The 19,627-nt window shown below is 41.2% G+C and overlaps 1 protein-coding gene across 2 annotated transcripts in view; it reads left to right on the plus strand.

The window, feature by feature from the left end:
- The window catches only part of FAM171B (family with sequence similarity 171 member B), a 38,608-nt gene that overhangs the window by 2,933 nt on the left and 16,048 nt on the right, over nucleotides 1-19,627 (plus strand). The window lies entirely within an intron of this gene.

Consider the following 19,627-nt stretch of genomic DNA (forward strand, 5'->3'; position numbering starts at 1 on the left):
GTTGTTCAGGGTGATGGGGACCCCAGAGTGAGGAGGAGCCTGCCTGAATTTGGGGTTGTGCAGGGTGATGTGAGCCCAAGGAGGTTTATCCTGCCTAGATTTGGGTTTGTTCAGGGTGATGGGGACCCCAGAGCTGCCCAGCAGAGGAGGCTGATCCTGCCTGGGCACAGGGCAGGGCTGGAGCTCTCAGCCTGCTGCCCTTTGACGTGTGTTCCCCTATCGATGGCCCTGTTCTGTCGAAGCTCATTACAGCGTTTTACAGATCAATTCCCTCCCGGATTAAGCGGCTCCTGCCGCTGGGATGGCTGTGCTGGCTGAGGAGGGATGCTGAAGTCAGCACAGCTGTGTGCAGAGTCTGGGGTGCTCACTCTGTGCTCACAGGGAGAAGGTAGTGGCACTTCATGACTTTCTGTTCATCTCCCTTTTTTCCCCTAAAAACATCAGCAAACTTGCCCCTGCCAAGAGAAATAAGTTCTATAAGAAAGCAGAGGACACATCCAAGAGGGGCCCAGTCCATGGAGTTATTCTGACTGGTCTCATCTCACAGATTCTTCTTTAATTTCCAAAATTAAGAAGAAAATAAAAAAATTGGAGAGCAAGAGAGACAGGTCTCTCTGGTTAGGGTGGTGATTGCTGGAGTGGAGAACCTGCCCTGGTTCTTCCTTATTCATAGTGATTTTTGCATTTTCCTTGTGGCAGTTTGGAAATCCGGGCTCTGGTGTGCAGGAGCAATTGGAGAGAAGCCTCTGGGAGCCTCAGATATTCATCATCGAGGTCAGCAGGCTTGAGCACAGAATTCAGTGAATTATAGTCCTGGCTCTGATCCAGGCCAATCTGGTTTTGTTTTCCATGTTCCCTTTTCTTTATCTTTATTGAGGTGCATTCTTCACAGGAGCTGAGAGTCACATTCTTTAATGTCCATGAGACTTGGGCTATCCTGATGTGGGGCATTATTATTCCCTTTCTAATGCAGATATTGCTCTATAAATAGAGCAGAGACCACTAATTGAATAAGTGATGGTTATCTGTATCAGCTCTGGGGCAGGCAGGTCTGACATGCACTGAATGAGCAGCTGCAGAAAAAGCAGCTGTGTCAGTGGCAACTGTCACTTTGCACAGGGTGACATACAGCATCTTCATCTTGGAGGGTTTTTACCATGTTGAGACATTAAATTAGACTTGAACAATATTTTAAAATAAGTTTGGGGTTTTTTTTCAAGTGTGAGTAGTCCTTTTACCTTTTGTGATCCCAGCATGAACAAGAAAAACCTTGCCCCGTTATTTGTTATAGACCATGCCCAATCTGCCTCTCGGTCCAGAATTCAGGGGAAAAGGAGTTTATCTTGATTTTGTGATTGTTTTTTAAATTATTTTTTATGCAGATGGCTTTGCATGCAGTGGGGAGATTAGCTTGGTTCTGTGGGGTGAAATTCAAAAGCTGTAGCAGCTAACAGCGGTGCTGAACAAAGGAGAGGGGGGATTTGGAATTGCTCTGTGCATTTATTTGTTAATACACAAACCCCTGTTTGTGGAGACAGATGAGATAAATATGTGATTGTTGACAAACCCAGAAGAAAATCAGAGATTATTTTTTTACCTGCTGGAGACAAATGCACTGCCTGGATGCTGCCTGTGGAATTTGGGTCTGAGCCCATGTCTCAGCACTGTCTGCCTGCATGTGGTGATCAGTGGCTGCCTGATGTGAAGCTGTGCTGCAGACAAGTCATTTCTGGCTCAGAGTTTTCTAAACTCTTTTCTATGTTGTCTTAGTTTCCTCCTACTGGAATGATCAGGAAGAATTTCTCATGCTTCCTTTTTATTTGAAGAGAAACACCAAAAGAGAAACATTTCTCCAAAACAACATGTCTGTGTGATTTACTGCTTTTTTAATCATGGTGTTCCCTGTTTCTTGCTGTAGAATATTTTGTATATTGGTGTGTAGCTGATACTAATACTTGGGTATTTAGAGGAGCATTTGGTTCTGATATCTTGTTACATGTGTCTGGGTTTGAATTTGAGCAACAACACATAATAATGCACTTAGCCCCATGGTGTAGTGTGTTCTTTGTCACTTGATGGAATAATCTCTGTGGTTTGCTGTCCCCAAAGTCACTGGATTGGGGATTAGTAGGGCAGCAATCAATCCAGTTTTGTTTTAGAGCTTTTGTTGCAGTCAGATACCACAGGAAAATGAGGGAGGAATTAAAAGCTGTGTGGGAGATTCTTTAGCATTCCAGTAAGGAGGAAATTCAGTCATTTTCATGGCTCAGCAGTTATGTGGGATACAGTTCCTGCTCAAGGAGCCAGGGCTGTCTGAATAGAGGCTTCTGATCAGAGCTGGCATTATTTTTGTTTTATACCAGCAACAACACAACCCTCTTATCCTGGAATATAACTGGTGTCAGGGAAAAGGTTTATGTTCAAGTTAGCAGTGCTACGTGCATAGCCCAGCCAAATGGTTTAGTGATTTAAGATAATTCCACCTATAGAAATCAGCTCAGAAAATGGCCTTTGATCTGCTGTTCATTTTTCTCAGGATTCCCATCCTCTGGTGTTTGCAGTGTTGGCTTCTGAGCCAGGTGAGAAAGAATGCAGGACTTGGACATGTCCTGATTTGCTGGAGATGATGTTCTTAAGTGTCTGAGCTTTCTGTGCTGCTCTAAGACTTGGTAATGCAACAAAATACCAGGGAGGGCATTAGGACACTAATGAGAGGGGATGAAGCATCTGCAGCTGGAAATGGGAATGAATAAGGAAAAAGAAATGTTCATAGATGCACGTGCTCCAGGATGTAGGTCACTCAGTTGCCAGCACAAGAAAAAGAGGAGTTTGGGGTTTTTCATGGTGAAAAACACATGAAAAAATATGTAATAAGTTTTTTGGGGATTTTTTTCGGAAGAGAATCTGCATAAAAACAGGGATAGTGAGAAGCTCTGAAGAGTGACACATCTCTCCTGAGCTTGCTTTCACTGAAGCCTGTAATACATCATACAGCATCATGTTCTATACCTCAGAAAGCTTGATTTCAGCAAACTTGCCTTGATTGTAGTTTTCTTTGTGAGGAACGGAGAGAGACAATGTCTTTTTGAGAACTGTTGAGAGACACAATGTCTTTTAGCATTCATGGAATCAGGGTCCATGGATACACGGTCAGAAGTGGCAGGAAACAAGGGATTAATGATGGCAGGAAGGTACCCATTGCAAGGTGGTTGTTTCTGCAGCTCTTGTTTGTTTTGCTAAAGTTTGCTTCTTGTCAATGTGTTGGCAGAAAGTGCACCATCAAAGGGCAATTGCTATGTAAAAACATTCACAGAGTTACTGTCAGGCTGAGAATTTGGAATGCAGCTGCTATATGGGTCACTGGGGATCTGTAGCAAGCTTTCTCTGTGAACTAGCTCAGTAGATGAAGTCTTTGAAGACACAGGCAAAGATCTGAGAGGAAAGTTTATTCAAAATAAACTCAGTTCTTGGTGTGTCAAACTTAGCAAAACAGCACAGACTACTTTGTTGTCTTGAAAGTTGCATATTTTTACATCACTGTATCCATCTGTAGCGAATGGGGACTTGAGGCACAATGTGGCAGAGCAAATGTGTCCTCTTCATTACTCCTGATACTGTTCCATTCCTAATTCATAGGTTTTACATCTGGAGCACCCAGGTTCTGTGATCAACCATTCCCCTGAACCATCAGAGTTATTTTATTCTCAAATAACTCTCCTGTGTTCAGCAGGTTGGAACCACCAGGTCTGGCTCCTCCTGCTTAATCCTGGCTTTGCCCGGGGTGTTGAAACCATCAGGTTTGGTTCCTCCTGCCTAGTCCTGGCTTTGTCAGAGGTGATCCAGCACAGCTCCTGCATGAACTACCACCTTCCACACAACAAGAAGTTGCATTCAGCAGGCTGCAAAGCAGCTGTTGCATTTCCTGCCTTGCTTGTCTGGCACTGCTTGTGGCAGAAAACACGAGGTTTGAGAGCACTTCTCCTGCCAGCACAGGTTTGAGGGGAGGGTGTGAGTGTGCACAGCTCGACAACCAGGACTGGGGAAGGGTATCTGCTGGGAGAAGCTGTGCTAGGGAATTTGGGGTTGGGAAAGTTGAAGAGAATGGGTTCATCGTGCAGAGCTCCCTAAGCCTGGTGTTTAGTAGGGCAGGTTTCAATCAGGGTGTGACCGTGTTCACAGGGGTCTCAGGTTGAGGGAAGAGATGAGGATCTGACTCCATGTTTCAGAAGGCTGATTTATTATTTTATGATATATATTATATTAAAACTATACTAAAAGAATGGAAGAAAGCTTGCCTTCTGAGGAAATCCTAAGAATAGAAAAAGAAAGGATGATAACAAAGGCAGCTGTCTCGGACTCTCTGTCCAAGCCAGCTGACTGTGGTTGGCCATTAATTAGAAACAACCACATGAGACCAATCACAGATGCACCTGTTGCATCCCACAGCAGCAGATAACCATTGTTTACATTTTGTTCCTGAGGAAAGGATTTTTCATAAAAGATGTCTGTGACACTCAGGGTGTGCTCAGCTGGGAGAAGCATTCCAGATCCCTTCAGCAGAGCTGGGTTCCTGGGAAAGGGGAAGGGCAGTCCTTCCAAACTCAGCCTGCAGCACAGAGCACATCTCCCTTTCACATCTACACCAGGCACAGAGGGCAACCTTTGAGCAGCTTGTTGCCCTGGAATCTGGGGGGATTTAGGTCAGGAAGGGATGACTTAGGTCTTCCATACAGGAGAGCGCTGATGGACTGTAGTGTGAGCAGGTTCTTGCTCTAGACCAGTGCTGAGTGTGGAGCACCCTCCAAAGTGCCTTAGCACAGCTTCTCAGCCAGAGTGCAGGGCTGTGTGTGCCACCAGCACTTCTGGCCAGTACCAGTACAAAACCACGTGCTGTGAGCTTCACAAGGAGCTGTGAGTGGTTTGTAGAGGATGTGGATAAAGTCTCCTCCAGTCTCAGCTGGACCAGCTGCCCTAACTTCCCAAACGACCCTGGCTGTAAGCACGTTGTGCATTGTTGTAAACACCACAGTGACAGTGGCAGGTCTGCAGCTCGTGGCACTTGCATGGCATCACCCTGGTGATGTGTGGCCGTGCCTGATGTAGCTCCTGGCAGCCATCTGTGTGCCCTGCTGGGGCGGACAGACCTGGCAGTGATGATCTTTCCTGTCTGTGTGTGCATAATTCCCCTAAGTCTCACCAAGGGCAGGCATGGACCCTTGTTCTTTCCCCTCCACTTCTTGTCCTTCTTTCTCTTCCCTGTTTATACTTCACCCTATGGACTCAAAGAGAGTCTCTGCTGTCTGAAAGAAGTCAGGTTCAGGGCACAATTGTCATAATGTGGAAATGAGGCAGTTGCATGGTCAGTTCCTCCTGCTGGACTTCCACATAACCCTTTCTCCAGCATTCTGCATTTACTGTTGACAGTGCCAGGTACAAAAGAAACTGCATTTCTACCAAGGGAAGAGGCAAGAGGTGGCCTCTCATTGAGATTACATGAAATGAAGTGTGCCTTGTGGTGGGTTAGAGAGCAAAAACCAGTTTTGTCCCTCTACCTTGTGATTTTTCCTCGCCCCATTTTGAGAAATGTGCTGGTTTTGGTGTGGGCCTTACCTGAGCCACTGGCAGCTGCACAAGTTAAGCTGCATGGCAGCTGTGGTGGGGGATGTTGGGTTTTTTTGTGTGTGTTGAACATGATGCAGTGCTTATAGGTATGAGTATGAGGCACGCACTGAGCCATGTGCATGAAGAGTTCATGAAACAGAAGAATAGAGAGAAACTCAGAGCTGCTTCAACTTGTCCCCAGAAGGCTGTGGTTGGTTGAAAGCCATGATTGATGTGAGCACTGCACCCCAGAAGTGCTCTGAGGTCTGTGGAGTGTTGTGGGAGTGATGAGGGCTCCATCCTGTGCCTTTTGAGTGTTGGTTTGGCTGCTTTCACTAAACACAGTGCGGCAGATCAGTTGGAGCACTGACTCATTGTGGTGCAGTTTATTGTGGAGAAAAGAGCTGAATTTAGGTGGGGTTTGTTTGTTTGCTTCAGTGTGGTCCTTAATAGTACCTCTGCCTCTTCTGGAATGTCTTCTTGTATCTCACATACTTTTATTTTCTTTATTTCTCATTTATCTTTTACCTGTATTTAATGCTTGAATTTTCCCACTGGTGTGTGCATGTAGCTTTCAGGGTTCAGGTTGTTTTAGTTTCAGTTCTTGGTGTGTCAAACTGAGCAGCCCTTTCATTACTCAAACTGATTTTACTTTCAGAATCATTGGTATTACTGTTTTCACTTACTGCAAGAGTTATCATGTAATGCCATGCAAGACAAAGTATATCTTTTTACCCCATTTTCCATACTGAGGCATGGAACTTGCATCAGATTGTGAGCTCTAAATTATCATAGGATGGTGTAGTCCAGGTAACACTTTCAGACAGATTTGCTAAATTATTGTTAAAAATTAAATGCTAATAAAAATTATTAGTAGTATTAAAATTAGCAGCTGAAATAAGTGAAGATGATGCTGGTTGGTTTCATTTGCTATGATTTGAGAGTAACTGAGGATCTGGGTGGGTGTTTAGGCTCAGGGGCCATCGGGGGCATTCTTAAAGCAGGGCTGGCACTGAACTCACACCTGGGAGCTCTTTGCTGTCAGGCCATGGAAGGCTGCAGGATTGGGGAACCTCTCTGGACAACCTATTCCTGTGGTTGTTTATCCTTAGAGAGAGAAGCAAATTCCTTGTCTAGTCAGATCCTTGCCTGCTGCTGGGAATTGTTGCCCGCCATGCATCTCAACAGAGCTCTTGGCCCTTTATCCCTGGTAAATTCCTGGGAGAGGGAAGGCTGCTGTTTAGGGCCCCCAAAACTTCCCTGTGCAAGGTTAAACAGGTTCATGTCCTTCATGTGCCTTCCCCCAATGCTAAAACAGGGACAAGGTGGAGTTACACCCTCTGCTGCAGATTTGGGGCTGTTCCATAAATATGATGCATGCAGTTGGCTCAATATGCTGAAATGGATGCTGGTTATGAATCTTGGCAAAACACCAAATCTATTTATTATTAATGACTCTGCATGAGCAAGGCTCCCAAATGAAACTGATTGGAACATTCTCAGGGAACTCATTTGCTGTGAGGTAGCAAATCTGGTTGGTAATTTCTATGTGCTAATCTGAGAGAAGGTCAATGATGTCAAGATATTTGGAAATATTGTCTGTTTTGCTGGGATGGAGAAGGATGTTCTTACCCTCTCCACCTATTATAGGCTCTAATGGAATTAAGATAAGCTTTTTCATGTAATTGTGGAAAATATTCTTCCTCTGTTTTGAAGCATTTCATTAAGTGACTGAACAGGAGAAATGAGTGGTTTTATGTTGGGTAAACGCAGGATTTTGGTAGATTGTGTGTTTAGAACAATAAAAGTTGTTAATAACATGAATTATGGCTTGTGATAAATATCACCGATGCTTATTCTATTGTTTCTGGGAGCAAAGGAGAAAACTTACTCTCACTGGGCTGCAGTAGAGAGTTTCTTTGGATTGTGGAGCACTGAGGTTGAGAAAATCCTCTAATTAAATTCAGCATGAGACCCAGTGAAACATTGGTGAGACCCTGCATAGTTTGGGTGCACTGTTGGGCAAAAGAATCCGTCATGGCTGTTTCCCTCTTAATTAGTTGTCAGCTTCCTTCTCCCCCTCTTGTGGCTTTTTTTGAGTGTTTTTTTCTTAAGGACAGTAGAGAAAACCTGTGCCTTGACAAGTCTGTCTGCTGGATTCTTCAGTGCTCCACGGCACAGATTGTCCCAGAAATACTTAAGGGGATTTGTTTCCCCCCAGTCCAGCTGGCACAATCTCAGAGGTGCTGAATGAACCTTGAGGATTTAGGGGGGGGGGAAAGAAATTGCTTACTGCCCCGTTCTTAGCCTGGGTGTCAACAAAACCATTTCCATCCTCCTGGAAAGGTTTCCATGGAGCTAAGTCGTTTTCCCATTGCTCCCTGCAGGACTTGGGGCACCTGCTGGGCAGGGAGAGCTTGTGTTGGTGCAGGAGGCAGCACAGCTGGGCCCTCAGCTGGCTCTGGAGGGCTTGGTGTGGGGCTGAGCTGCAGGCAGGCAGCGATGGCTCTGAGCAGCAGGGCCTGAGCCGTGAGCGCTCCCAGCTCTGCCGCTCTCCTGCATGGCATCCTTGGGCCTGAGGAGTTCTTGTGCTGCCAAGAATTCCATTGTTTTCCTCTATCCTGTGACCTGATGTGGCACAACTTTCTCTTTTTCTAAACCTTTTTAAGCTCTGAGCAATAATACCTATTTAAAATGAGTAGGGATCTGCAATCATTTTTCTAATACTTGGTGCTCTCTATTCTTTGTGTTTTTTCATCATTCACTTTATGAAACTCCACTTTAATGAAAATTTCTATATGAAAGAGACTGTAACTTGTTGGGTGCTCTTGCTTTGTTGCTGCAATGTGGATTTCCTAACTCTTGCAATAAAAAATTCCCATTCCACGTGTACAGAGCTACCCTTAGGGAATGTTGTCCTGCAAACTTTAAATTCTATTTTCTCCATATATGTCTTTATACATTGGCCTTCTTCCAAGGGATTAGAGGATCTTTTCCTGCAGGTGAAAGACAGACATTGCAGCAGCATTACAAATGTCTTTCTTGAAGGAGTGGTATGAGATTTTACAGCTTTAGGGGAAGGAAAGTATTCTCAGACAAGGGTAGTGAGCAGGTTGTTATTGAAAAATATCTCTGAATGCAACAGTGGTTGTCCTTTGCAATTAGTGAATAATGTGCACTAATGTTTGAATTTCTGGTCTGTGGATGCATGTCTGTCCTGGGGTTTCACAGCATTAAATGTCATGTTTGAACAGGTGCTGCTTTGTTTTCCTGTGATTTTTTTCCCCTCCTTCTGTCAAATTGAGGGTATGTTTAAAATTGCACAGGATTTTTTTCTGCCGATTCCACTCACAAGCCCCCACTAGAAATTCCACAAGACAGATCCTGTACCTGACGCATCAGGATTAAAAAAAAAAAAAAAAAAGATTATTCATGTTGCAAGGGTACTGGAATATTCTTTCTGTCCAAGTATATTGACTGTTAGAGGGTAGGTTTGACAAATAATTCTAAATTCTCTGCAAGAAATGGTCACATTTTGTCAAGATGCTGCTGCTCACTGATTTATTTTTGCTGTGTAAATGCTGAAAGTTTAATTGTGAAGTTCATCAGTGGGAAATCCACATTGTGTGCTTACCCTCTAATAGACATTTGCCCATTTTTCTTGAAGGTGTGTAATATATTGTGGGGTTTATATAAAAACTCCGTATTTAAAATAGAGTATTATGAAGATTTTATAATATTCCCTTTTGTACTTTTTCCCCCAATATTCTGTAACAAACTGAATTTTTAATATTTTCATTCCCTCAGCCCTGGTGCAAGGTAAAATGATACTGGCAGTGATTTAAAAAAAATGAAAGAGCAGCATTACAGGTTTAATATTAGCCAGTGAGTAATCTGAAATGAAAAAAATAACCTTATAATCGCCTCTGAAATGCCTGGGCAAAGCTGTTTTATTTTGTAGGTTTTGGGAGCTCTTTCTAGTATTTGCTTGCTCATTTTAATCACTTTCACTTGCTAATTTATCTCAATTTGAAAGGTAAATTTTATTTAAGATTTCATTCTTGTAACATTAATAATTTATCTCACTTAAATCAAATTACAGAGGACGATATTTAAAATAAATGACTCCTGAATAAGTGAAGCTCTGCAGACTGCAGCATTTCATCTTGTCTGCTGTCTGTCTGCCTTGCCCCAGGAAGGTGAATTTCTGCTTCAGTCTTCCATAGTAACCACGGCTCTGAGAGCCAGGCTGGCTGATTCAACAAAATAGCAGCAAATCAAAATGCAGAGTTGCTATGGTAATTTTAATTCTCATAGGTTTATTGTGTCCTGTGAGTTCCCATGTTCTGGCTCGGGTGGGGACACAGCCTGGTTTTAATTTGTGAAGAAGGCACAAATGGTGAAAAAACCATCTTGCAACTCCTCGCCAAACGAGTACCTTGCAGCAGTACATGAAAATTGTCCCAGTGAATGTTTTAAATGACATAAATGCCATGCAGTGTTGAAGGAATACAGGGGGGGAAAAATCCCATCTAACCTTCATGGCTGCTTTCCTGTCTGAATTTCATGGCTCTTGCTTAGGTAGCCCATAAAAATATATCAAGGGGAATTTTCCTTCTATTTTCTATTTCTTACCAGGAGACTTCAAAGTGCTTGGGAGGGTGTTCCCACTGGATGGGAGGAGAGTGAGTGGTTTGCAGCTTTATGGATTAGCCTGATGGCATTCTGCTGCGCTTCTCACAAGCAGGATCCTTCCAGGAAGGTGTTCATTGATTATGCAGCAGTAATCATCAGGGATACTGCCTATGATCATCTGGCTTATTCTATTGATTTGCCAGGACCTTAATTTCATCAGTATTTGGTTCCTGTCAACATTTGTGGAATGATTATTGTGCTTATGCAGCTTTTTTTATGCATCTGGTCTGAGACTTTGGGTGGAAGTGTAACCACTTCTAAAGGCAGAACACATCTGGTTGTGGAAAATGGCTATTTTTGTTTATTTGTTCAAATAAGTCATCAGATCAGTACTCAGCATATATACAGCAGATCTTCAAATTGAAAAAGCTATATATGCCTATGCCATCACACAGATTTTGAATACTGGGGTCACCCAGATTATGAAGTAATCCAAATCCATTAAAATAATTGCAAGCATTAAAAGTTAGCATTTTTTAAAATGTTTTTGGTTTTGTTTTGTTTTGTTTTTTTTAATGTGAACTGAAGGTAGTGCTGCAATCAGTACCTGCACAAGTGTGCCATGGGATGAGATGGATGGGAATTTAATGTCTGTTGGGAAGTACAGATATAATCATACTGGGCAAATATCACTTCAAAATGTGACAGCTCAAGTTTGCCAGAGTTCAATATTGGCCATATTTAGTCCTGACTGTATTTCATCTTGCCTTTCAGTTGCTTCTGAATTTGGAGGAACTGATTGCAAAAGTTGTGAGGAGAGCAGTTTATTGGTTTACCCTGACCTAATACCTATTGACTACTTTGGAAATCCTTTCAGTGCCTAAGTACTAATGAGGCATAAATTAATACTTTTCAACAAGTATTCAAGGAGATGATTTCTAGTAAGAATGTTTTGCAGTTTTCTTTACCTCTCTCTTCAAAAAGCAAATCTCCTTTTCCTCTTGTTGTTTGCTTAAGATTTGTATTTACGTATGCACACAACTCCGTACAAAACATAAACCCTTGGATATAAAAGGAAAATACAGTGAATGGAAAATGAAGTGAAAAAAAATTATTCTGCTGAAGTGAAACAAAATTTTTGTTAGTAAATAAATGCAACTAACAGCTTTTTTTGTGGAAACATCAGTAAAAGGCAGTGCTAGTTTAATGTAAAAGTGGTGCCATGTCTGAATGCTTTGGCTGGGAAAAAACGGACAAGGTATGACTCAGATAAACATTCTGTTTTACTGGTGTGTTGAGTTTTTTTCTTTGTTTATTTACTTTTGTTTCCCATCAAAATCCCTTTAAGAAGGGGAAAAGGCTTTGTTCTTTTCTGTAAAATATATGTGTGTTAGTAGGCAGTCAGCTTCTTCTTACTGTCTGATACAGTTTCATTATCATATGAAGCTGCATTGGGGGTCTGTTTTGAACTAAATATATAATTAGTCTTAGACCTATTAATTTGCTGAGAACCTTGAAGTTTTCTCTGGATCATGCTAATTTCCCAGAGGCAAATCCCTGGCAGTTTTTCAGTCTGCTAGATTAGAAGTGTCCCTTTCAAGTGCTCACCCTGATGGGTTTGATCCAATGCATTTAATTCCGTGTAATAAATTCACCACTCTTTTCAGTGTGAGGCTTGCAGAAAACCTCATCTTTAGAAAAGTCTTTTTTTTCATAACCAGTGATCTTACTGGCTGAAATATTACAGGGACTCCTCATCACAGAGATGGCTCCAGGATGGATTGAGTTGTGGAGGAAGGAGACTCTGCAAAGGAAGGAGGGCATGATCAAAGGCAAGGGGAAATAGGAGGTGGGAAAGGGAGTTTTCAGAGCACAGGGAAAGAGCAGAAAGCAGGTGTATTTCTGTTTGGGATGACAGCAGGCTGTTGGGTTTACATCTCTGCCTGCAATGTTTTGTTCGGCTCTGAAGAGCAAAAGCATCCAGTTGTTCCTAGAGCTGCAGCCCCTCCTTGGTGAGGCACTGAGGAGTCAGAACAGTGTGTGAAAGGTGTTCCGATGCTCCATTTTTAATTTTCCCATTAAGGTGGAAGGAAGGGCCACCTGAATGCTGCAGGTGTGTGCTGAAATGATGCATGCATTGACATAAATGAGCTTCTAGTAAATAATTTCCATTTCCTCTTAGCTCATATACAGGTGCCTGACAATTCTGGCACTGTGGGCTGCATGTGCCTGTCACAGAATAGCTGTGATATTCTCATCAGAGAAATAAGGTGAAATAAGGAAGTGTTTCTCTGTATCTGAAATAAAGCATTATTTGAAGCAAATTTAAAAGAATTTGTTTGAAAAAACTCTCAGAGTTAGAATATAATTGTGGTTTGTTTTTTTTTTTTTTTTTCCCAGCAAAAGCTTACTTTAGCAGCCTAATGTGTGACAAAGCTTAGGCAACAGTGTACTAAATTTCTTTTTTTTTTTTTAATTTCTAATCTGTTACACTTTTTCTTGACTATGAAGCACTAGCTTGGTGGAAGCAGCTAGATCTGACTAGACTGGGTTAAACTTCCTCCTACAATAAAAATTACTGTAGCAATTTCTCTGTGTAAAAGGGACTGCCTGTTCCCCCCAGGATGCACCTTTTGCTCCCTCGTAATTGAGATTTTGTAGATGCCTTCTGTGGAAATTGGCTGACCAGAAATAGGGCAGTGGGAATACTGTGGTGTCCTACTTTCCCAGACCCTGTTTTGCTGCTTTGTCCTTGGAAATTGGTAATGTGCTCTGTGTCCCTGCAAAGATGTTTGCCAAAGCTTCTCTTAAATATGCATCCTAAAGTTTGATTTTGCATTAAAATATTTTAAGGGAGTGCAGAGCTACAGAACTGTGCTGTATAGATTATGAGGATTGGCTGTTCATAGACAAATGCTGATCATCTCTGTGCTTCAGTTTGTTTAAAAATATTTTTTATGGTATCTGTATTGTTTAAAAGCAGTAAAACATCAATATCTTTTTTCCAAAGAGCATTTCAAGGTGCAGCCTCGACTTGCTTTAAAATGAGAGCCATAATGCTGCCACTTTGCCTAAAGATCAATGTAAATAAGGCAATTTTTAGCAATTGCTGCAGTCTGTGTCTGCCTTTATGTACCCCCGTTCTTCACCCAGCACTTTGGGGTTAGTGTCGAGTCCCTGGCTGGAAAGTTTTAACTCCCAGAGTGATTCTGGAGAGGGTTGGGGCAAATTTAGCCTCCTGCTAAGTGCAAGAGTGAGCCTGTCAGTAGTTGTCAACTTGCAAGTATTTTCTTTTTGCAGCCAGGTGGAATGGTTGTATTAGTTGTCCTGAGCATGTTTTGGTTTTATCTAAATCTAAGGTTTTATTTTCCTGATTTTTACATCTGGTTAGGTATTTGCTGGATTTTCTCAGACCTTGTGTGAACAGTGTGAGCTTCTTTGCTTCTCAGTTCAGTAATAAGTTGTAGAAAATGAAATATGCAGATTATGCTTACAACTAATTAATAAAGACAAAGTGAAAATTGCACAGGCCAAAACACTTGGAGTGTATTTTTTATTTTAGCTCCTGTTCCCTTTTAGAGAGGACAAATAATGCTCGGCTCTTTATTTTCTGCTTCTGTTTTAAATCAGAGGAGTAGCACATAAAACATCCCTCTAACGAATCACATAATTAGTTTCTAAATGACATCTTCTGATACCAATTTGGAACAGATAGAGTGATTTGTGCAGAGTTGGAAGGATTTTTTATACATGTGCATGCCCATTTGTACTAGGGTCTATAAATTACTGCATGGAGTATGACAGGATAAAAGAGCCCTGATAGCTAACAAATGAAGCCCACATTTGGCTGCAGTGGTTATTAATTAGATTTGCAGCTTATTTGATAGCTATGAGAGGCATAATTGAAAACCAGGCAGAGAGCTCACCCCAGCCTGACAATAACTCTCACAAGGCACCCATAAAAGAGTTATGGCAGTTTAGGGGTCACCTCTTATGTCATTTCCATGCACTGTGCAGGGCAGCAAGCTCAGTGCTGTGCCAGGGACTCCAGAACAAAGGTACCCACAGAGGGATGGGGCCTGTGGGGAGGGGGCTTGGCCCTGCCCTGTCACCCCCAGCCCTCAGGGGCTGCACAACTGCCCCTCATCTACATGGATTTTTCATGAACTGAAGGGGGCTTCTACTTTTTCTATGTATATATCTTTTTCCCCATCATCATCTTCTTTCTTTTTCCCCATCATCATCATCTTTCTTTTTCCCCATCATCATCTTCTTTCTTTTTTCCCCCATCATCTTTCTTTCTTTTTCCGCCATCTTTCTTTCTTTTTCCGCCATCTTTCTTTCTTTTTCCCCCATCTTTCTTTCTTTCTTTTCCCCCATCTTTATTTTTCCCCCATCATCTTTCTTTCTTTTTCCCCCATCATCTTTCTTTCTTTTCCCCATCTTTTCTTTTTCCCCCATTGTGTTTTTTTTCCTCATTTTCCCCATTGTTTTTTTTTTCCACCATAGCTTTTTCCCCCTTTTCCTCCTTTTTTTTTATTTTTCCCATATGTTTTCCCCCTTTTTGTTTCCCCATATTTTCCCCCCATCTTTTGTAGTTTGTCACTGCTATTCCTTTTAGTAGTTTTAAGGGAATTTTACTAGTTTTAAGGGAATTTTAAGAAGTAGCAATTGGTGTTTGTGGGCAGGAGGATGGCTTTGGCATGACCTTTTTTTGCAGAGGCCAGATGTGTGTTGGCTGTCTAGATTGTGTGTTCATTGATTTCCACCCCCCATGGCAATATTGGATGTGTAGCAAAACCCTTTATTCTTATTACACATTGTTCCTTTACAGATCAGTGCACCTTTCATATCCCTAATTGTGCTAAGCCAAAAACTATGGTGTCCTGTGGATGTAAAAGATGGAAAAAGGGTTGTTCAGTCAGCTGGGAGCAAGGAAATGGCACAGCCTGGGATTTCTCTGCCTGGTTAGGAAGGAGCCGCAGAGCTCCTATCAACTCATATTTTCTGCCATGGGTTTAAACACCTCTGGGCAAGGGTGAGAGGAGCCCCCTCTGAAGGAAAGAGATAAGGAATAATTTGATTATAATTACTTTTCATCCCATAAGGTAATTGTTAACTGGGTAGCTGTCTGTGAGTTTGAGAAGGATAGCTGCCTCCTTCCAGGTGCAGAACCTCTCTGGCTGTAGGAACATGGTGATTAATAGAGGAAAAAAAGGGTTTAGGGCTGGCAGGATGTGTAGGAATTCCCCCTGGGCAGTGCCCTGTGTGTTTTCACCCCCACACCTCAGTTGTGTGGAGTTTGGAACACACTGGTGCCTGGGAGGGCTCTGGCCTTGACCACGGTAATTAAATCTCACATAAATGGTAACAAGATGACATGCTTGTCTGCAGAATTAAGAACAAATTGCATGGACCATAATTGAGCTTTGTGGTTTTCTTTTTTTGGTTTTTTTTTTTGTTTTGTTTTTGTTTTTGCACTGTTACGTTTGTACCCAGCTTGCAATTCCAAGCAGTTCTTTTGCTTAATTCTGTGATAGGATTTCTGAGTTAGGACAGAGATATGAAGCCAAATTGCAGGCATTAAATATTTTTTCACAAAGGAATCAGGTGTAAATTCAGTAAAATCTGTTTTACTGCCCAGAACTGAAGTAGCTAAATGTTAGAAGGCTTTTTCCCCCTCTGTCTGAATAACTGCTGCATTTCTATGAAGGTTGATCAGAAACATTTTAATGCTGTAGGAGCTGGCATTTCCAGTGGACCTTGCCAAGAGAGGAATCCCTTCCTCTGAGGCAGCACAAATCAAATTAGCAAGGACTGAGTTCTTTCTTCTAATTGTAGGAGTTCTGTCAAATCTGTTTAATACTGAGATACAGCTGACCCACTTGTGTTTGGCACGTGTCAGTGACCAGAAAAAAGCACAAGGTTCATCCATTGTTTAAGTTTTCAGCTTTGGTTTTGTTAAAAAGCTAGCCAAGTGTTCATTATTTTTATGTGAACTGTTTTTTCAGTGTATTTTGTATATACTGAAAGGATATATAAAGGGGTTGAGTCTTATATGAAAGGGGTTGAGCCTCCTTTTATAGATTTATATGTTATTAAAATATCCTACTGCAGTTCCCATCATTGTTGGGACTTGAAATTGTTGTTAAAGGCTTGTAAATTAAGGTATTTATAAAAAGAAAAACAAAGGCAGTATTTTCTTTGCAAATTAAGTGTCTTGGATGTTACTGTGACATTGTTAATAACTGAATGCCATTAAATTAGTGATAAATTTGCACATTAAATGGATGTGGGGCTTGTGAGGAGGGAGCTGGCCAGGGGATGTGAAGGCTGGAAAGCAATGATCAGTGCTGTAGGACTAGAGCTGCACACAAACTCTGAGCTCTGGGCCCTGGGAATGTCCTGCTTTTCTCTGGGCTGCAACAACTGGCCTGAAAAACTGTGCTGAATGTGGCTGTGTGAGTGCAAAATTGTTACTGTTGAATTCTGCCTTTATTTCACGTTATCATTTCACAAGCATTTGGGTAGAGGCACAATGAGGTGTCCTCATATCTCCTGTGCTGTTACTCTTGAGGAGTGCAAAGAATAATTCTTTTTAAAATGTGCTTCCCAAACCATTGTGTGGGAGTTTAAAGTGACTTGTTGGCAGAGTTGATATCAGCAAATCCAAGTGCAGGCAGGACACAACTCCCTCTTGTCAGGGAGATTCTTGTGTTAGCACAAAAGAAAAGGCCAAAGGCACCGAGAGCAGGGGTTGGGTCTCCTTTAATCTGTGTCTGGATGTTCAGGGGCACAAAGTGAGCACTCCTGTGTGTGATGCTCACAGCAACCCCCAGGATTTCAGTCCCTGGGATTTCAATTCTCATTTCCAGCCTGATGTCTGCATCTCCTCAATGCCCCTCCAGGCAGAGCATCACTTTGGGGAAATGCTGTGGCAATTTCTATGCCCATGGGACAAGGAACTAATCAAAGTTCAGCATGGCTAAAAACAGGCAATGATATTCTTCAGCTCACCAGCTATTTTTTTTCTTTTTTTTTTAATTTTTATTTTTTTGGAACATCAAGGTTCTAAGAAATTGGGGTTTAATCTGGCTACAACTCAAGGAGATGGGAGGAAGAAATAGTTTTGCACACAGAACAACCTCTGAATTTACCAGCAGCTGCAGGAGGGCTGTGGCATTTGCCCTCTCCCCTGTGTTTTCTTGTTAGGCTTTCTGTCAGCAGGAAAGGGAAAATACTCATTAAAAGTATGAAGTGATTGAAAGAATGTGTCTTTCTGAGTGCATTTTAGGTTTTGATTTTTTGTGACTGGTTTCAGCTGTTAAAACTGGGCTCTTTTTCTCCTAACTTGACTTCAGCTGTTAAAATACCAGTTTATAACAGGCATTTCTGGTGTTTCTTCTTACTGCCATGAGCTTGAATTTTGAACCACTGTATTTCTTACTTTTAAATACCATTTCATGATAGACTCCTGACTTCCAAATGATTACTGGATAATAACATTGTACACAGCCTGTTTCCTCTCCTCTGTAGCCTTTTAGCTAGTCATTGGCCAGGGGCAAATGACCTGTTTTTCAAGTTTTGGCAGCCACTGGAATGATGCTGGTATCTGTGTAACTGGATCAATGCCTGGAGGAGCTGTTTGGAGCCTGTAATTTGCTGACATGCCATAATTTTTTTTTCCCCATTATCACATGATTTAAAACCCCTCTAGCACAGCAATTTAAAGCAGTTTTATTCTCGAAATATCTTACATATGGGAAAGAAAAAAACAGATGACATTGTTCCAAGATTTTTGTGCATTTTTTGATTAATTCAGTCAAATACATTTGAGTACCACTGGGATTTTTTATTATTATTATTATTCTGAAAATATGTATCAATTTGCTAAAAGAGATGTAGATTTTTGTATAGCACTGCAGAAAATCAATCTGGCACAGCTGGTAAGTTTTTGCTGTGTATGTGGTAAACATAAATGAGGCCAGTGTAGCTTTTGTTATGTGCAGGTCATTTTTTTTCATGAATATACAATATGCTCCATGCATACAATAGATCTAAATAAATACTTATTTCAGAGAGGCCCACCTTGGAGGGCATCTCCACCACATACTGGGGTTTTTTTGATGGATTGCACTGGGTTCCTCAAGATCTATTCTTTTCAATCAAGGTCAGTGGCAGTAATCTCTTGGTGCAATGTCAATCTCAATTATAGTGGGGATAACACAGTGAAATTGAAGTATGATTTTGGGTAGATACATGTCAAATAACTTGACTTGACATTTGACCTAAATAGAAATACATATTCATGATGAATGGATTTGAAAGTGTTAGGATACAAAGTAGTGCAGTGATATTCAATAGGGGTAGATCTGTAGCCAAAATACAGGAAAATCTGTTACTGAAACTATTTTTAAAAGTAATTTTTTAGGTATTTTAATTTCTAAAATAAAATTGTTCTGGAAATAATTATTAATATTATAATTCTGTAATAATTATTAATAATCAATATATAATAATTAATACAGATAATTATTATTAATATTCTGGAATTAATATTATTAATAATTATTCTGGAATTCTGTCCCTTTTCACATACTGAGAAAAAACTCCCTAATAGTTTATTTGCCATCAGGGTGAGAGAGAAACTGTGCTTCAGAGCACCTTGAGGCTGTTGTTCAAGTGGATTGATTATTTTCAACATAGTTTTTAGTCACTGTTATTATGATTTCTGCAAGACACTGGGTATGGTATGAACTATCAGATCCTCTAATTAGAGGAATACTGTTTAGAAGTTGCAATGTAGGAAGGTGAAAAGTAGCCAGTAAAAGTCTGGTGGGAGATGGTAGCTTAAAATAATGTCTGGATGCATTTATAATAATGTTACACATGTAAATGAAAATGTGTTGTCCCACTGTGTGTAGACATCAGGTTTTCTGCCTTTAGAGACTCAGGGTGCACCTTGAAATGTGTGTCCTAAGCCAAGGGCTGGATAAGACGACCGTCTGTAATATCAGTGTGATATTGCAGAGCACAGTAAATCTCACCTTGTCACAGATGCATTCTTCAAGCTTAAACAAAAAAGGGGAAGATTGCTTTGTAATTTGGTTTCAAATGTTGGTGTTTTTTTGGTGGTTTTTTTTTGTTTTTTTTTTTTTTTACTGGTTAGTTATTATATTTGCTAAGTTTGATAAAGTTTTTGACACCTTTGTGCTTTGTAATTTGGTGTCAAATGTTGGTGTTTTGTTTGTTCTTTTTTTTTAACTGGTTAGTTATTATATTTGCTGAGTTTGATAAACTTTTTGACACCTTTGTGCCTCAGCTTAAGTTTTTTTTTGTTTCCCCCTTCTCTGGGGTATAAATTGCATGGTTACCCCTGCCTTTGGCCAGA

This window comes from Zonotrichia leucophrys, chromosome 7, assembly GCF_028769735.1.
Source record: "Zonotrichia leucophrys gambelii isolate GWCS_2022_RI chromosome 7, RI_Zleu_2.0, whole genome shotgun sequence".
In the NCBI taxonomy this organism is placed as follows: domain Eukaryota; kingdom Metazoa; phylum Chordata; class Aves; order Passeriformes; family Passerellidae; genus Zonotrichia; species Zonotrichia leucophrys.